Genomic DNA, 19,389 nt, shown 5'->3' on the forward strand with positions numbered 1-19,389 from the left:
GAGGAGGGTATCCATGCAGGAATGTGGCCTGGCATGGAGTGGCAGAACTCAAGCAGGGAGAGGAGAGATCTGTGTGTCTAACAGGGTTGCAATGGAGAAGGGAGGTGGGTTACATATGAGGGAACTGACTAAACAGGAAAAAGGAAGATAGAAAATAGGTTTTCCACTGTCTGAGAAGAAAGTTAAAAGTATAGAAAGGATGAAATATGGAATGAATCCTGAGGGGTTTTTTATTGGAGTTTTATGTATATATAATATCAATGAAGATATCTAGTATTTAGATCTTGACTTCTAAATGCCATATCCACTAAAGGAATTAGGGCTTCTTAGAGAAATGGCTGATTTTGAGTCTGCAACAGGCAAAGTGAATAATAACAGAATGTCTTGTGCCATAAAGCAAGGAAGCTCTCAAAAAATGGAGACATACCAAGATGACCCAGAAGCCATCTAGAATGGGTGCTCCCCTGGCCAAATTGGGGACAGTTTAGGCAACAAAAAAAGTGATAGTACAGGCAAATTGACCAATGAAACAGAATGGAGAGATCAGAAGTAAATCCTCGCATATATGGTCAAATGATTTTTGACAATGGTGCCTGGACCACAATAGGGAAAGGACAATCCCTTCAACAAATGGTGTTAGGAAAACTAGATATCCACCTGCAAGAGAATGAAGTTGGACTCTTATCTTACACCAAATAACAAAATTTAGCTCAAAATGGATTAAAGACCTAAATGTAATACCTAAAACCATAAAACTCCTAGATGAAAACGTAGGAGAAAAAATTGATAGCATTGGATTTGGCAATGATTTCTTGGATATGGCAACAAAAGCAAAAATAGATTAATGGGATCACATTGAACCTAAAAATTTCTGCACGTTAAAGAAAACAATATAGTAAAAAGGCAACCTATAGAATGGGAGGCAACTGTAAATCATATATCTGATAAAGGGTTAATATCCAGAACAAATAATCCTAACAAGAACAAAAAATCAATTAACCCTAATAAAGAATGTGCAAAAGGGTCGCCTGGGTGGCTCAGTCGGTTAATCGTCCAAGCTCAGGTCATGATCTCATGGTTTGTGTGTTCAAGCCCCACATCAGGCTATGTGCTGACAGCTTGGAGCCTGGAGGCTGCTTCAGATTCTATGTCTTACTCTCTCTCTGCTTCTCCCCGCACTCACACTCTGTCTCTCTCAAAGATAAATAAACATTCCAAAAAATTAAAATAAAAAAAAAAAAGAATGTGCAAAGGATCTGAATAGGCATTTCTCCAAAGAAGATATACAAGTGGACAACAGGCATATGAAAAGATGATCAACATCACCAATCATTAGAGAAATGCAAGCAAAGTAATAATAGAATATCACCTCATACATGTTAGGATGACCAGTATCAAAAAATACAAAATACAAGTGTTGGTGAAGATGTAGAGAAATAGGAACCCTTGTACACTGCTGGTGGGAATGTAAAATGGTATGGCCACTATGGAAATCAGCATGGAACTTCCTCAAAAAACTGAAGATAAGAAATACCATATGATCTGGCAATCCCACTTCTGGGTATATATCCAAAAAATTGAAAGAAGGATTTTGAAGAAATATTTGCACACCCATGTTTATTGCAGCTGTATTCACAATATCCAAGAGATGGAAGCAACCCAAATGTCCATCAACAGATGAATAAAGTGTGGTATAGATACACAATGGACTATTCAGATCTTAAAAAGAAGGAAATCCTGTTATATGCTACAACATATGAGGACATTATACTGAGTGAAATAAGCCAGTCACCAAAGGACATATACTGTATGATTCCACTTACTTGAGATATCTAGAGTAATCCCCAATCACAATCGTGATTCCAAATTTCCAGTTAAAATCGTGGAAAAAAAGTAGAATGGTGGTTGCCAGGGTCTTGGAAGAGAGAGAAATGAAGAGTCGTTTTTCAGTGGGTATAGAGTTTCAGTTGTGTAGTTTTGCAAGATGAAAAAATTCTAGAAGGACGCCTGGCTGGCTCAGTTGGTAGAGCATGCGACCCTTGATCTCAGGGTTGTAAGTTCAAGCCCCACATTGGGCTTTGGAGCCTACTTTAAAAAAAAAAAAAAGGAAAAAAATTCTAGAGATCTGTTATACAACAATGTGAATATAGTTAACCTCTACTGAATTGTACACTTAAATTTTATATTATGTATTTTACCAGTTCTTTTAAACTTCAAAAAATAAATGTGACAATAAAAGATTTTAACACATTGTAAAAATAAGAATGAGCCTATACAGATGAAAACAAATAAATTGAAGGTTAAATTGATAAGGAATGGGATATTTGCATAGATTCAAAAGCTCCCCACAAACTACTTACTAATTATAAAGGGGAAAACATTAATTTCATAGTGAACCACTATAATCAAATGATCAAGTGAATATTTTTAGTAATGGGGCAAATGGATACCATGTGCTACCTGATAGCATGCATGGAGAAGAACACAGCCTTATATCTGTAATATTCCTGCCGAGATACATAACCCGAATCTAGTCATCAGGAAAAATTAGACAAACCAAAATTGAGGGACATTTCTACAAAATAAATTAACCATGATTTCAAAATTGTCAAGATCATAAAAGTCAAGAAAGGACTAAGGAGTATTCTAGCCTAAAAGGACTAAAGAGATGCGACAATGAAGTCAATGTGTTATTGTAAATTGGATTCTTTTGCTCTAAAAGACATAATTGAGATAATTAGTGAAACTTGAATGGGGTCTAAGGATCAGATAGTAATAACATATTAGTGTTAATTTTCTGATTTTGTTCATGGTGATGTAGGGGAATGTCCTTGTTTGTAAGAATACACCTGAAGTGATGGACGTCAGTTCAGCAATTTATTCTCAAATGATTCAGGGAAAACAGTTTTTATAATATTCTTTCAACTTTCCTGTAAGCGTATGTAAAAGGAATTAATGACGTATTTAAGCTTTATCAGCTTTTAGAAGAGAAAACATGTTCCATCTTCTTTATGGTCCAGCTTCTCTTCAAATCCTTGAAAATATATTTCAGAGTCCTTAAAATGTCTTTGAACCCATTTTGCAAAGTTTGAACAGCTTCATCATGGGCAAATCATCTAGTTGGCATGTATCTTTAAAATACATCCTCCATGAGATGTATCTGAAAAGAATACAAGTAATAGTTGCGAAATATTGAATCCACGTCAGCAAATCCTAGTGAAGAAGCCATATTTTCTCCCATGAGATTTACAAAAAAAATAGCTAGACAGAGCACATATTGTGTACTTATTCCAGTTTTTATTCCTGTTCACACCTGTCATTCCAGCTGTGTTGTTACACAACTGATCACAAATGTCATTCAACAGCAGGGTCAAGTCATCCAGAACTTGCTTCACTTGGTTGAATAAAGCCACAGCTCAGTAGCTAAAAATTACACCTGGGATTTTCCATCATAACTATATTACACAAGAGTCAGCAATCAACCAGAGTTGTCATATCTGAAATAAAATCTCCAATAATTACCTATTAATTCCTGTTAATTTGTTTATTTTAACTAGCTAATCTTATATATACTCTCCCATTTTTTAAATTAACTCTTAATAAAGCTTTTTGGATAAATGCTAAATTTGCTTTTCTCATTTTAATATTTTCTCAAATGCTTGTGGATTAAAAGGAGCAATTATTTTGATGACTTTTATGAAATGTTTGTTACTTAAGAATACTACTGTCCATTATGAATTCCAAAGGGAAACCCTCTGTTTTGCTTTTAAATATTAATAGCCACAGCTATTAATTAGCACTTCAGAATACTACTTAAAGTTCTTCCTTGTCTCTGTTATAAGGCTTTGGTCTAGTGCATTTTTATTTGATTTATATGTAAATCAAAGAAACATAAGGAGACATGAAAACAAGTGTAATATGGTTTCCTGGGTTGGATCCTGGAACAGAAGAAGGATGTAAGTAGAAAAACAAGTGAGATCTAAATAAAGTCTAAATTTAGTTCATGGTAATGTACTAATATTAATGTTAACATCTTACAAAACTCCAGTTCATTTGTCAAAACTAAGTTATTAACATTGGGGAAACAGGGTGATGGAATTCTCCGTTCTATCTTTGCAGCTTTTCTGTAAATATAAAAAATGTTTTAAGGGCACAACTGCAACGTGGAGAAAGGATAGCCTTTTAACAAATGGTGTGTTGGAACAATTAAGATATCCATGTGCAAAAAAATTTAATTCGAATCTATATATCACAGCCCATACAAAAAATAACTCAAAATGGATCACAGACCTACATGAAAAACCTAAAAGCATAAAATTTTTAGGAAAAAAAATAGACAACCTTTGTGACCTAGATGTTAGGCAAAGATTTCTTAGATACAACACCAAAAGCACAATCAAAATCACAAGAAAAGCACAAATAGATAAATTGAACTTCAACATAGTTTAAACATTTACGATGCTTTTAAAAGACATGGCTAAGGTAGTGAAAAGACTGGGAGAAAATCTTTGCAAGGCATATATATATGATGAGACACAAGGACACTTTTGGAGGTGAAGAATAATATGTTCACTTTCAACTGTGGTGATGGCCTCATGGATATATGCATATGTAAAAACTTAACAAATTGTGTACTTTTAAAAATGTGCAACTTATTGTATGTCATTTACACCTTCACAAGGCAATTTTTTTTTTTAAAGGAAAAGGAACCAAGGGGCGCCTGGGTGGCTAGGTCAGTTAAGCGTCCAACTCTTCATTTCAGCTGAGGTCATGATCTCAGTTTTGTGGGTTGGAGCCTCGCATGAGGCTCTAGGCTGGCAGCATGGAACCTACTCTCTCCCTCTTTCTCTGCCCCTCTCCTGCTGTCTCTGTTTCTCTCAAAATAAATAAACTTAAGAAAAAAAGAAAAGGAACCAAGACAAAATTCAGATGAAAAAACTAACAATACGAAACAAAAATGATATTTTAAAATGAGCATATAAGTGAAAAAAGTATTTTGACATTTAGCGGCAAATTGTAACACATTTTCAGGTTATACTAAAGCAGTAATTATTAAGAGAAATTTTTAATACAAATAATAGGCTTTTGGATTCTCTGATAATATAATTAAGAGGAATTATGTGAGAACACAGTGGAAAAAAATACAAATTTCTTGCTGGTTTGACACAAAACAGTGATATCTACAAAGATAACACAAAAGTTATGTCACTGCAACATGGACATTAGTGAAAAACTGGTTATTGAGTATTTAAAATTAGTTGTTGCACAAGAAAATCTTGAAATGCCTTGAAACCTGACAATTCATTTATGAAAAGAACTTGATAGAAGTTGTGTCAAATTTGGGCACCACTCGAATCATCTACCTGAAATTATTGTGAAAGATGAAACTTTTTTGATATCTTTAATAGCAAAAAAATAAATTTTGATCAACATTTTAGAACAAAGACTGGACTCCCTTTCATTTCCCATAGGATATATTACAAAATCTCTGTCATATGAAGAAGTACTCATATGATATACACCATGAAATTATAGGGGGGAGGGAAAGTATGAGAGCATTTAGCCAACATGGACACATCCTCAAGTATTACCTATTCAAAAATAAAGTAAATGCATCAAGTATGTTTGCATAAGTATTAAGCATTTTGAAGGGCTTTCTCTCCCACTTACAAAAATTTTTTTTTTAATGTTTATTTAGTTTTGAAAGAGGGAGAGACAGAGCGTGAGCAGGGGAGGGGCAGAGAGAAAGGGAGACACAGGTTTGAAGCAGGCTCCACGCTCTGAGCTGTCAGCACAGAGCCTGGTGCAGGGCTCAAACTATGGAGCAGTGAGATCATGACCTGAGTCGAAGTTGAATGCTTAACCGACTGAGCCAGCCAGGCTCCCATCTCTCCCACTTTTAATTGTGAAGTAATTCGCCAGGACAGCATTTTTCATGACCTCATTTATTGTGCAATTGGTCCTTTAAAATTTTTTTTAAATGTTTATTTATTTTAGAGGGGGGGACGGGCACAGAGGGAGACAGAGAATCCCAAGTGCTGTGGGGCTCATATGGGTCTCGATCCCAATCCCAAGCAGACTCCATGCTGTAAGCACAGAGCCCAATGTGGGGCTTACGCAGGGGTCAAACTCATGAACTGTTAGATCATGACCTGAGCCGAAATCAAGAGTTGGACACTCAACTGACTGAGCCACCCAGGCGCCCCACAATTGGTCCTTTTAATGAGGATGCAGTACTTGCCAGAAGCTGAAACAACCACCCCTGTCTCCCATTTATGTAGTAAGAGTAACAACTTGGTTGTATGATTCCTTCCTAAAGAGAGCTGTGTCAGTTAAGATAGGTTAGGTTATACTATGGTAACAAATCCTGATATCTCAGTGGCTTAAAAACAAAGGCTTTTTCTTATTCATGTTACATGTCCATGCTAGATCACTGCTCCTCATTCAGAGACTCAAGTTGGATGAACACCGCATCTCTATCATCTACAATTTACAATGGCAAGTCAAAGGGAGTGCCGTGGTGTCTCACACTGGCAATTAAATGTCACTCTTGCATTTCATTAAATTCCATGATGTGTTAGTTTCATATTCCTCCTATAACAAATCACTACAGATTTAGCTCTTAGGACAACACAAATTTATTGTCTTACAGTTCCAGAGGTCAGAAGACTAAGATGAGTCTCAGGTGTCAGTAGGGCTGCATCTCTCATGGAGGTTCTAGGTTTTTGGTCTATTGTTCTTTCCTTTTCCAGCTTTCACAGGCTGCCCACGTTCCTTGACTCATGGTCCCATTCCATCCTCAAAGCCAGCAATGTCCAGTTGAATCTTTCTCACATCGCATCATGCTGATACTGACTCTTCTGGCTCCCTCTACTGTGTTTAAGGATCCTTTTACTTATATTGGGCCCATCCAGATCATCCAGGATAATCTCCTTATGTTAATTAAGGTCATCTGATTAGCAATTTTAATTCTATGTGCAGCCTTAATTCTCCCCTTCCACATGTTAATAGCATACTCACAGGTCCTGGGAATAAAGACATGGACATCTTTGGGGAGCCGTTATACTGCCTACCACACGTGGCTAGGTCTAAATTCAGGGTGGTTGGGAAGTGCAATTCTGCCACATTCCTAGAGGGAAGAGGAAAAGTGGAATATTTGCAGACATCCTTAATGATTTCCACGAAGACCTTAAATTTAGTAAGTTTAAAATTCCTTAGTAGATAACTGTTTATTAAGCCAAAGGGGCACAAATCCAAGTGTGATCATGGGATTAAAAACAGGGGATGTAAATGAGAGAAGCAGGCCAGCTGGGAGTCATGAGGACCGGGGTAAACTAAGACAGCATGTGTTCCACCTAAAGGATGGAACTTCCATCTTGTAGAAATGAAGGCCAGTGATGGTACCTGTTCTAACTTTTTGAGAGAAGCAAAAATTTTCAGATATTTATATGAAATCTCAAAATTTTTAAGTTTTCGTGACCAATTAAAATATAAAAAATAAACACTGCTGCCCAAAAAAAAGAATATCTGTGTACCATATTGAGCCAATGTCCAAACTCTCATTTCAGTTTTTAATTATATACTCAGATCAGCTTCTCAAGCTTTGAGAGTAGTCTTCTAACTCACTTGCTTAATTTTTCCTCTTATCTTCAAGAAACAAACAAAAATAACCCCAAATCTTGAAACGTCTTCGAGCTACTGTTTTAACTGACACATTGAACAACTGTGGCTCTCTTTCCTTCTAACGTTCTGCACTCTGGATGATCTCATCTACTTCAACATTTTTAATTATTACCTATACACCGATGACTCTCAAATGTCCCCTCTTATAGTTGAGATTTTATATCCTTCAGGTTTTTATTGAAGTATAATTAACACACAGTGTTATATTAGTTTTAGGTGCACAACATAATGATTCAACAGTTCTACACATTACTCAGCACTCACCATGATAAGTGCAGCCACCATCTGTCACCAAACAACGGTATTACAATCTTATTTACTGTATGTCCTAGGCTGTACTTTTCATCTCTATGATTTCTTTTGAAACTGGAGATTTGTGCTCTTATTCTCCTTTATTTCATTAATTTCCCCACCCACCTCCCCCCTCTGGCAATCACCAGTTTGTTCTCTGTTTAAGAGTGTTTTCTTTTTTTTTTGTTTATCTTTTATTGTGTCCATTTGTTTTGTTTCTTAAGTTCCACATATGAGTGAAATCCTCTGCTATTTATCTTTCTCTGACTTATTTCACTTAGCATTATATACCCTCTAGATCCATCCATATTGTTGCAAATGGCAAGACTAAATTTTTTATTATGGCTGAGTAATATTCCGTTGTTTATATACACCACATCTTCTTTCCTATTGATGGACACTTTGGTTGCTTCCGTATCTTGGCTATTGTAAAAAATGCTGCAATAAACATAGGGGTGCATATATCTCTTTGAATTAATGTTTTCATTTTCTTTGGGTAAATAACCAGTCATGAAATTAGTGGATCATATGGCATTTCTGTTTTCAATTTTTTGAGGAAATGTCCATATTGTTTTCCATAGTGGCTGCACCAATTTGCATTCCCACCAACAGTGCACAGGGTTCTTTTTCTCCACATCCTCACCAACAATTTTTATTTCTTGTTTTTGGTACTACCCATAATGACAGGTGTAAGGGGATATCTAATTGTGGTTTTGATTTGCATTTCCCTGATGATTAATGCTGTTGAGCATCTTTTCATGTGTCTGTTGGTCATCTGTATGTCTTCTTTGGGAAAATGTCTGTTCAGGTCCTCTGCCCATTTTTAAGTCAGATTATTTCTTTTTTCATGTTGAGTTGTAGAAGTTCCTTATATATTTTGGATATTAATATCAGATACATCATTTGCAAATATCTTTCATTCAGTAGGTCGGTTTTTTGTTTCGTTGATGGTTTCCTTCACTGTGCAAAAGTTTTTTTTAATTTTGTAGTCCCAATAGTTTGTTTTTGCTTTGGTTTCCCTTGTTTGAGGGGTTATGTCCTTCAGTTTTAATGTAAGAATAGTCAATACAGTTTTGTCCATGATATAATAACAGGATATGAATTTACCCTTCTGCCATAAAACATCTGGAAAACTGGACAAATATTAAAAATCACTATTCTGAGACATTGGACAACAAACATTCCAGGGCTGTAATCCTTGAGAGAAGGGAAACAAATGAGGTGAACTTGGTAATGACCCCAGTTTTTGCCTTTGCACATTCTAGATGCAAGGAGAGGGATCTGAAGCAGGGTTACAACAGATTGAACATCAAGGAGACTGAGGCAGTCAGAAGCAGAGTTCCGGAGAAGAGGGTAGTACCCAGAAAAACAGTTCCAGAAATCTGAATTTGAGTCTATTTGAGTCTTTGTTGAGTACCAAGCCGTATATTTGTAGAGTGAAGCAAGAGATTGGCCAACAACCAGGGATCTGTACTATCTGATTTCAAGATGCACTGAGTACAAGACATACTATAATACATCTTGGTTTCAGATGTGTTATAATCAGATGATCTGGTAACAGAATAAAGTAGGCATGTAGATGGCTTTTTGACAAAGGTATCAAGGAAATTTGATGAGGGGAAAAGAGAGTCTTTTCAACAAATGGTACTGGAGTAACAGGATATCTCTATGGAAAAAATGAACTTCTATTCTCATACCATAAGTGAAAATCAATTCAAAATACATCCTAAACCTAGATATAAAAGCTAAAACTATGAAACTTCTAGGAGAAAACATAGAAGAAAATATCTTAAGCTTTAGGATAAGCATAGATTTCTTAAATAGGACACAGAAAAAAACACAAACCATTAAAAAATGATATATTTTACTTCATAAAAATTAAGAACATTTACTTTTTGAAAGATACTGTTCAAAAAAAACAAGGCAAGCTACAGCCTGGGTGAAAGATTCACAATACATACATCTGGCAAAGGGCATATAATCAAGAATTATTTAAAAACTTTACTCAAAAGTAACTACTCCAATTTTAAAGTAGGCAAAAGATTTGAACTTGCACTTCCCAAAAGAAGATATATGAATGACAAATCAATATGTGAAACGATATCTATCATCATTTGTTATTAAAGAAATGCAAATGAAAACCACAATGTGATACCACAAAATATACACTAGAAAGTGTAAAATTGTGAAGTCTGACAATACTAATGATACAGATTTAGAACTGCAGTTGGGTGTGTAAAATGGGATAACCACTTTGGAAAACAGTTTAGCACTGTTATAAACATTTACTTGTGTGCCAGTAATTCTCCTCCTAGAAGAATGAAAACATATATCCATACAAAAACAAGTTTTGTAGCAGATTTATTCATAGTAACTAAAAAATGGAAACTATTCAAGTGTTCATCAATAGGTGAATGGATAAATTATGATATATCCATACAATGAATTACTGTTCAGCAATAAAAAGCAATGACTTAATACATTCATTAACATGAATAAATCACAGAAGCATGCTGAACTAAAAACTAAAGAATCCAGATATAAGAGTATATATAGTATGACTCCACTTATAGGAAATTCTGGAAAAGAAAAAACTATCTATAGTGACAAAGAGCAGGTCAGTGGGTACCTGGGGCCAGAGTTGGAAGGTATTGACTAGAAGGGGCATAGGGAACTCTTTGGATGATGAAGATGTTTTCTATTTTCATTGTGGTGATGACTAATCGGGTGTTTACATTTGTTAATACTCATCAAACTGCATTTAAAATGAGTAAATTTTGGGGGTGCCTGGGTGGCTAAGTGGGTTAAGCCTCCAACTCTTGATTTCTGCTCAGATCATGATCTCACAGCTCGTTCGTGAGATCGAGCCCTGAATTGGACTCCACACTGTCAGTGCTTGGGATTCTCTTTCTCCCTCTCTCTTTGCCCCTCTCCTGCTCACAACACGCTGTCTCTCTCTCTCAAAATAAATAAACATTTTTTTAAATGAGTAAATTTTATTGAATGCAAGTTACTATATGTTAATATAGTAATTCAGAAAAGAGAATAATAGGAAAAACTTTACTTTTTCACATTCCTTTTTCTCTTTAATCCACTTCAGCCTGGCTTATATCACCACTACTCCCTAAAAATTGACCTGACAAAGGATCATCATTTGCTTCCCAGTTGCAAATTCAATTTCTCACCATGAACACCATGTGAGAACACCATGTTGTCCTCACTTACGTACTTTTCTGCCAAGTCTTTCTCAATCTGTCTTTAAAGTTCTTGATAATAATCTGACTGGATGTAAATGGTGTTTCCCAGAGCTCTTCTTTATTCTTCTTCTTGTTTGACTTTCTCAGCAGATCTCATCTACTCGTATAGTTTCAGCTGTGCCTTATAATGACCCTGAGATGTTCACTTCTACCCCAGACTTCTCCTTTCTAGATCCTAATAAATCCTAATAGAAACATCTTCTCTTTGAAATCCCACAAGCTACTCAAACCAACATGTCCAAGACTGAGTTCATAATGTTTATACCTAAATCTACTCTCTCTCTTGGTGAAGACACTCTATCTTGGTCATAGCAACCTCATTTATCTCAGTTAGAAAACTAAGAGTAACATCTGCCTTTCTTTCTTTTCCCAAGGCCAATTGGAGAGCAAATCCTATTGATTTTACCTTCTGAAAGTTTTCCGTATCTCTTTTGATCTTATTTCATCTTATTATCGCTTGCCTTACCAAAGTCTATAAATTGCCCTCCCGTGACTACATCCCAGCCCTACTTCTTTTCCAAATCAACCTCCACACTTTAGCCAAGGAAGCACCATACCTGAAATATAGTAAACCCACACAAAAGTTCTTGGGTGAATGAATCCTGTAACTTCCTCTTCAGTGGATACTCATGGCAGTAAGGATAATAATAACCTTTAGGAGATCCTAGACAATAATTATGGACTCCCTCCCTAGATAAATGTACATTATGCACATATAACATTTTGCATAGAGTTTCAAAGTAGTTCACGGAACTTCTGATGCTCATATAAAATTAAGAACATTATATATAGGACAAAATTGAAACTCCTTAACCTGACCCTTTGCCATCATCTGACCCTTCTATGTTTCAGTATCTTCTCTGGCTGTGCACGGTTTGCATCCTATATTCTAACCGTGTAAACTACTTACATTTCACTAAATGAATTGAACTGTTTAAAGTCTTCATGTATTTACATTGTGCAACTTCCTTTGCCTGGAATAAAGCATGAAGTTGATACAAATATTTTGACACTCCTGTGCCAATATTAAAACCTTTGTTTTTATTTATTTTTATTTTTTTAATTTTTTTAATATTTATTCATTAATGAGAGACAGAGAGAGACAGAGCATAAGTGGGGATGGGACAGAAAGAGAAGAAGACACAGAATCTGAAGCAGGCTCCAGGCTCTGAGCTGTCAGCACCGAGCTTGTGGCTCATGAGTTGGAGCCCCACCTTGGGCTCTCTGTTGTCAGTGTGGAGCCTGCTTCGGATCCTCTGTCTCCCTCTCTGTCTCTCTTCCCTGCTCAATCGCTTTCTCTCCCTCGCTCTCTCAAAAATAAATAAACATTTAAAAAATCCTTTTTAAATTGTATTCTGACAACTGGAAAAAACTTTCCCAGATGGTCTTGTGACTCTGCCTTTGAAACCTTGTTTCTCTTCTTATAGCCATATATTTATGGTGCCAAGTGCAGTAGGATGTGTTCATTGTGCAGTATAACTTCCATCCTTGTATCTTCTTATTGCAATGCTAGATGAATTGGCACAGTGGATAAGAGTATCTCTGGAAGTCATTTCTACAGCAGATCAACTAGCAATAATTAACTGTAGGAAGTGATGGCTATTCACAGAACCTAAACTAAAAGTTATTTCTTGAGTCTACTTTCCCTTAACAATATCCCAAAAATGTTTACAGCCAGATTCCCCTTTCTGCCTCCCCCACACATCACATAAAAGGGGAAGTAAATGGAGGGGAATTTGGAGTGGAAAGAACCAGCAAGATTAACTGTTTGAAGTAAGCATATCTCATTTCTGCAAATTTTACAAAAACATATGTCCATGTAGACATATCATTAGGGTGTCTCCTAGGGTCTTATGAAGGGCCCAGGTAAGTGAGGGGTCCGAAATCTTAAACTGCATTAGCTTTATAGTAAATCTGCCTATTAATACTGTACATGGTGAAACTTCAAAAGATGCAAAAGGAGAATATAATGTAAAGTTTCTTCCAAATAGTTCTCTTCCCTAGAGGCAAGAAATACATTCAGTTTCCTGATTCCTCCCTGAAATACCATGCATAGATAAGCATTTTGTGCTCAAATATTTGGTCACCTTCCCCTCATCTTTTCTTACACAAATATTAGCCTGCTATATACAATGTTTTGCACCTTGCTTTTTTTTTTTTAAGACACTTTATTGGATATAGTTCACATATCATACAATTCTAGTTTAAAGTGTATGCTTCCGTGGTTTTTAGTAAATTCACATATGTATATGCATCACCAAAGTTGATTTCAGGACATTTTCATCACCTCGAAAAGAAACCAGATACCCTTTATCTATCTCCACCTCTCTCCCTGCCTAGTCCTACTCAACCACAAATCTACTTTCTGTCTCTCTGTGTATTTCCCTGGTCTGGACATTTTATATGAATAGAATCATATAATATGCAATTCTTTGTGACTTGCTTCTTTCACTTAGCATAATGTTTTTTTTTTTTTTTCAACGTTTATTTATTTTTGGGACAGAGAGAGACAGAGCATGAACGGGGGAGGGGCAGAGAGAGAGGGAGACACAGAATCGGAAACAGGCTCCAGGCTCCGAGCCATCAGCCCAGAGCCTGACGCGGGGCTCGAACTCACGGACCGCGAGATCGTGACCTGGCTGAAGTCGGACGCTTAACCGACTGTGCCACCCAGGCGCCCCAAATTTTTTTTTTTCAATAGCATAATGTTTTCAAGGTTCATTCTTGCATCAGTATTTATACTAATCAGCACATCTATCAGAATTTAGTCATTTGTGTCTTCCTGCTTGTTTACTTTAGCCTCGTAGAGGTTTATCAGTTTTATTGAACTTTGCAAAGAACCAGATCTTGGTTTTGTTGATTTTCCCTGTTGTGTTCTTATTTTCAATTTCATTGACTTCTGCTCTAATTTATATATTTTTTCCCTGCTTACCTTAGGCTTAAATTATTCTTTCTCTGGTTTCCTAAGGTGGGAGCTTAGATATTTTATTTTAGATCCTCCCTACTAATAATATATGTACTTAATGCTATATATTTTTCTCTAAACACTGTTTTTACTATGTCCTATAAATTTTGATAAGTTGTATTTTTTATTTTCATTTAGTTCAAACTGTTTTTACGTTTCTCTTGAGGCTTCTTTTTTGACCCAAGTGTTACTTAGAAGTGTGATGTTTTACATTCATTTTTGAAAGATACATTTCTGTAAATGGAATACTAGATTGACTAGTTTTTGCCTTTCAGTAGTTCAAAGATGTTTTCCAATGTCTTCATTATTTGTATTGTTTCTGACAAGAATTCTGATGTCATCCTTTGTCCCTCCATATGTAAGAAGTCTTTCTCTTTGGCTACTTAAAAAAAATAACAGCTTTACTGAGGCATAATTAATAGACCATATAATACACTGATTTAACATGCATCAGTTGATGGACATTTGGGTTGTTTACACTTTTTGCCTATTATGAATACTGCTATGAACATTGTGTACAATTTTTTGTGTAAACATATGTTTTCATTTCTTCTGAAATGAACCTAGGAGTTGGATTTCTGGGTCATAAGGTAACTCTATGTTTAACCTTTTAAGGAGCAGTGAGACTATTTTCCAAAATGATTGCACCATTTTACATTCCTACCAGCAGTGTATAAAGGTTCCAGTTTCTCTAGAGTCTGTTTGTAGTTTGGACAAATAAAAAAGTTGCCAAAGTTATCTTACAGAGATGATACCAATTCGCTCTCCCGCCAGTAATGCACATGTGTGTCTGTTTCTCCACACTCTTGCCAACATAGGGTTTTATCAAGATTTTTTTCCTTTGGCAGTATGATCAAAAGTGATATCAATCTGTGATTTAATTCACATTTCTTGTACTGAATGTCATTAAGCTTCTTTTCATAGTTTAAAAACCATATATATTTACTTGTTTGACAGTTGTTACTCATTTTTTTATTCGGTTGTTGGTCTTTTTCTTATTGATTCATAAGAGCCCTTTATAAATTAAGAAAATAAGTGCTTTATCTGTGGTATGAGCAGCAAATATTTTTCAAGTTTGTTATTTGTCTTTGTCCATAATGTTTTTGCCATGCAGAAAGTGTGTGTGTGGTCAAACTTATCAAGCTTTTCTTTTAAAGCTTTTGAATTTCCAGTCAGAAATGTTTATTATTCTCTCATAATTTAACCCTTTTTTCATATTTCATATTTAAATATTTGATCTATTAATAATTTAGTTTTACTATAAAATGTAAAGTATGGATCCAACTTACTTTTCCAGCTGGCTCCTCAGTTGTTAAAATGCATCTTTCCTCCCACTGGTTTGAAATGTTGCCTTTACCATATACTAAATTTTCACATGGATATGTGTATTTATAAACTTTCTATTATATTTCTTTGATCTGTATGTCTATTCTTATGCCAGTAGCATATTGTTTTAATTATTGAAGCTTTAGAATATGTTTTACAATATGATCAGGTTAATTCCCCTTTATTATTCTTTTTCTTTCTTTTTTTTTTTAATGCTTATTCATTTTTGAGAGAGAGAGAGAGAGACAGAGTGCGAGTGGGGGGAGGCAGAGAGAGAGGGAGACACAGAATCCCAAGCAGGCTCCAGGCTCTGAGCTGTCAGCACAGAGCCTGACACAGGTCTCGAACCCACAAACAGTGAGATCATGACCTGAGCCAAAGTCAGACGCTTAACTCACTGAGCCACTCAGACGTCCCTATTATTCTTTTTCTTAAGATTTCATGGCTGTTATTACTTATTCATTATGTTAGTTACCTATTGCTGCATAACAGATTACTCCCATTAGTGACTTAAATAATAAACAGTTACTAATGTCACCATTTTTGTGGGTCAGGAGCTTGGAACCAACTTAGCTGGGTTCAGCTGGCCCACGCTCTCTCATGAGGTTGTAGTCAAGATATCAGCTGAGGCCAAAGTCATCTGAAGGTTTGATGGGGCCTGAAGGATTTATTGGACTTGGGTAGAAGGCCTCAGTTTTTCACCACATGGACCTCTCCATTGACTTTTTGAGCAACCTCATGGTGTTGCAGTTGATTTCTCTCCAAGCAAGTGATCTAAAAAGAGAAAGCAAGAAGGAGGCCACATAATTTTTATGACTTATCTCAGAAATGACACACTGTCACTTTATCATAGTCATTAGAAGTCTAGCCACACTCAAGGACAGGGGAGTTAAACTCCATTCCTTAAAGAAATTGTAGATGTATTTTAAAATCACCAAACCCGTTTTTCTGTATGAACTTTGGAATTAGTTCATTTGCTTTCCAAAAATTAATATTGATGGATATAATAATAATAATAATAATATAGCAATAATATAATAATATTGATTAATAATATTTTATTAGAAACTATTTTGATTTTAAGCAGAAGAATTCACTTTCTTTCTTTAAAACAATTCTATCACAATTCTGCAACATCGATGTTCTTTTTACTGTCATAAAATGAAATAAAAATTAAATAAATAAATAAATAATATATAAAACATGGAAACAATATTGAGGTCCAAGCAACCTGCAATACATACAGGAAAAACTTTAAAGATAAAAGGTACGCTTTCATCCCCAGCTTGTCGTTTTCTTCTTCCTAAAATGATAGAATGTCCAGCTCATTTATGGCCAGTTGGCAACCTTAGAAATATATTTCTCACTGGCCTGTTTTATCCATACCAGCTTCTAATTGTCAAAATAATTCTGTTGAGAGATTTTCAGTGAAAGGGAAGACAAGGAAGTAGGTTTTAATTTCAGGAAAATTTAACAAATATAAAACTCTTTTTGGTATATCTGGCAAACCTATTTATCATAAATAAATTATGTATGTTTAAGGGTTCACAAAGCACCATGGATCACCTGGTGGCTCAGTCGGTTGAGTGTCCAACTTTGGCCCAGGTCATGGTCTCATAGTTTGTGAGTTCGAACCCTGCATTGGGCTCACTGTTGTCAGCCTGTCAACACAGAACCTGCTTTGGATCCTCTGTCCCTCTCTCTTCCTGCCCCTCCCCCTCTCATGCTCTCTCTCTCTCTCTCTCAAAAAAAAAATTAATAAAGGTCCATGGCTGCTTTAAAAAAAACTCTTTATTTTGAAATAGTTATAAATTCATAGAAGCTTGCAAAGGAATATACAGAGGAGTCCTGTGCAATCTTCCTCTAGCCTCTTCCAGTGTTCATACTTTGTACACCTATAGTATAACATCAAAGTTAAGATATTTACACTCATCAATCTACAGAGCTTATTTAAATTTCACCAGGTATACATGTACTTGTGTTTGTGTGTGTGGCCCTATGGTATTTTCTCTCATAGGGGCCTTGGATAATCCCGCCACAACCAAGATTTTCAACTGTACCCATCACCATGAGACTCCTTCCTTTCGCCACTTTAGAATATCATCCCAAACCCTTTGCAACCACTACTCTATTCTCCATGTCTATTATTATGTTATTTCACCAATCTTAAATAAGTAGAACCATCCAGTATATATCCTTTTCAGATTTTCTCTTTTCACTTGGAATAAATTCCTTGAAGTTCCTCTAAACTTCTGTTGTGTGTATCAGTAATCTGTTCCTTTTTTATTGCTGCATAGTATTCCATAGTGTAGACACACCACAATTTGTTTAACCATTCATCCTTTAAAATAAATTTGGATAGTTTGCAGGTTTTACTAGTAAGAATAAAGTTGCTATGAACATTCATGTACAAATTCTTATGTGGAAGCAAGACATTTCTCTGGGATGAATACCCGAGAGTGGATTGCTGGACTGTATGGTAAATCCATTTTTAATTTTGATAGGAATGACTGGGCTATATTCCAGAATGGCTATAATATTTCACATTCCCACAATCAATGTATGATTGCATTCTTTTCAGCATGTGCTGTTATTGATATTTTTTATTTTTTGCCATTCTTATGTGTAGTGATATTGTAGTTTTAATGTGTGTTTCTCTAATGGCTAATAATGTTGAAAAATATTTTCATGTGTTTATTTGCCACCTGTATATCCCCTTTGGTGAAATGTCTAAGAATGTCTTTTCTGTGTCAGTGTTCAGTTTTCTAATTGGATTATTTATTTTTTTTATGTTGAATTTTGAGGGTTCTTTATACATTTTAGATAAAAGGCTTTTGTGTGGTAAGTGATTTGCAAATATTTTCTCCCACTATCTAATTTGTCTTTTCATCCTTTTAATGGGATCTCTGGTAGAGGAAAATGTTCTTATTTTGATGAGGTGCAATTTATCTATTTTTCCTCTTATGAATTATGCTTTTGGTGTCAAGTCTAAGAATTCTTTACCTAGTCCTAATGTCAAAGATTTTCTCATGTGTTCTTTTCTATGAGTTATAGTTTTACATTTAAGTCCATGATCCATTTTGAGTGTATTTTTGCAGAAGATGTGAGGTTTAGGTTGTGGGGATTTATTTTGTCTTATTTTTTGCCAATGGATATCCAATCACTCCAGCACCATTTATTGAAAAAGCTATCCCTCTTCTGTTGAATTGCTTTTGCTCCTTTGTCAAAAATTAACTGAGTATATTTGTGTCTGTTTCTGGGTTCTGTATTCTGTTCCATTGATCTGTGTGTCTACCTCTTCTTCACTACCATACCGTCTTGATTACTGTGGACACTTTTTGGAGCTGTGTTTCTAGCTGGTATCTTTTTATTGTTTTTTTTCCTCAAAAATTTCTAAAATTAATTAATAAACAGATGCCATGAAGACAACAATAGTCTCTGATTTCTGTCATTCTTATTCTAGTAGCAGATTGAGTCAACTATGATAAAAATCTTTTCATCTTACTCTTGTCTATTTGGATTTGTGGTTTATTCAGACAGTCAGGAGAGTGTTAATCTTTAGTGCACTGTAAGTGCTCAGTTTGTGTCAGTTTAATTGTTCTGGTTACTTTATAATAACTTATTTTTATGTTTATAGAGGAAAGAGAACTGGAGGGGGACAGAGGAGGAGCTATCATTTATTGACTGTTTAAACTTTGCTATAATCTTCCTGGTATAATCTCAAAAAGTAAACATTACTACTCTCAGGGTGTACAGAAGGAAATTGAACTTCACAGAGGATGAATAACTGGCCAGGATCATAGAGCTAGGTACAGCTTCTTAATCTTTCTTTTGGGGATGTTACTTGGGCAAATAGGTATGATGTAC

Source organism: Lynx canadensis, chromosome B4 (genome assembly GCF_007474595.2).
Source record: "Lynx canadensis isolate LIC74 chromosome B4, mLynCan4.pri.v2, whole genome shotgun sequence".
In the NCBI taxonomy this organism is placed as follows: Eukaryota; Metazoa; Chordata; class Mammalia; order Carnivora; family Felidae; genus Lynx; species Lynx canadensis.